Source organism: Arachis ipaensis, chromosome B06 (assembly GCF_000816755.2).
Source record: "Arachis ipaensis cultivar K30076 chromosome B06, Araip1.1, whole genome shotgun sequence".
Taxonomy (NCBI): domain Eukaryota; kingdom Viridiplantae; phylum Streptophyta; class Magnoliopsida; order Fabales; family Fabaceae; genus Arachis; species Arachis ipaensis.
This window is the reverse complement of record NC_029790.2, coordinates 2,137,461-2,138,583: the sequence shown is the minus strand read 5'-3', so window position 1 is coordinate 2,138,583 and position 1,123 is coordinate 2,137,461.

Sequence of the window (1,123 nt, the reverse complement as noted above, 5' to 3'; positions counted from 1 at the left end):
AAAGAGTGGAAAATACAAAACAAAATGCATGAATCACTCTAGATAAGTGACATTGAATACTGACTAAAATTTTGGATAAGCTAAAATAGCTCTCATCAGGATAACAATGGAAAACTACAAACTAAAATTGATAACTGATGCAGAGCATTAAATAGCAACAAAAACATAAACAGGTGTAGATAAGAGTCCAAAAATCTGAAGAGAAGCTCATCCATGTAAGCATTTGTCCATCATGCAAATTAGTGTTACCTTCTGATACCATGCATGCATTGCAATTCAATTATAAATCTATTTCATTTTAGATAATATTACTAAAATGATAGATTGAATAGTTTTATTAGGTAATATGCTAGAGGAGATAAATCTCATGTTTTTTAGTACTAAAATACATTCTGTACTCTATTACACCTTTAGTGTTCAAATGGTATGATTCATTTTTTTCCCACCATATTATTGCTATTATCTTTGTTGTTTATTTTGTCATATATGCTATTATTTTTTATCAGCTTCCCTTAACTTAAAAAGGTTAATAGAAGATTAGACCAAATTATCAATACCAATTATCAATTTACATCAATGAACTAGTCAAACATTAATTGATTAATAAAACTAAATAGCGAAATTAGTGGATTGACCTAAAATTAAATTTAAAAAGCGAAGAAAATTGAGACTAGAAGACTACTAGACACTATTTTATCAACCATTTTATACTGATTAACATTTAGATAAAACAAAATAATGACATTATAAAATTCTGATGAAATAATAAGAACTACACTTTTAATGTTTATATGGTATGGTTCATTTTTTTTTCCCACTATATTAGTTTGTTTTATCATATATGCTATTATTTCTTATCAACATTCCTTAACCTAAAAAAGTTAGGGGATTTATAGTATACAGATGTGAGGATACAGATATTCTTCCTGGGGCTATGTGGTGCTGACAGGTGTCCACGGCAACGGTGTAACATGAAGCCACCATGTAGCCGAGTAGCTGATGCGCGGGAAGGGAATTGGCTCCGTTTGGATAGAAGTAGCTGCGGCAGGATGTGGAGGATTGGGCCATGGTTGGATGGGCTCCATGTGTGGCCTTGGATATGGGTGGGCCGTGGGGCATCATG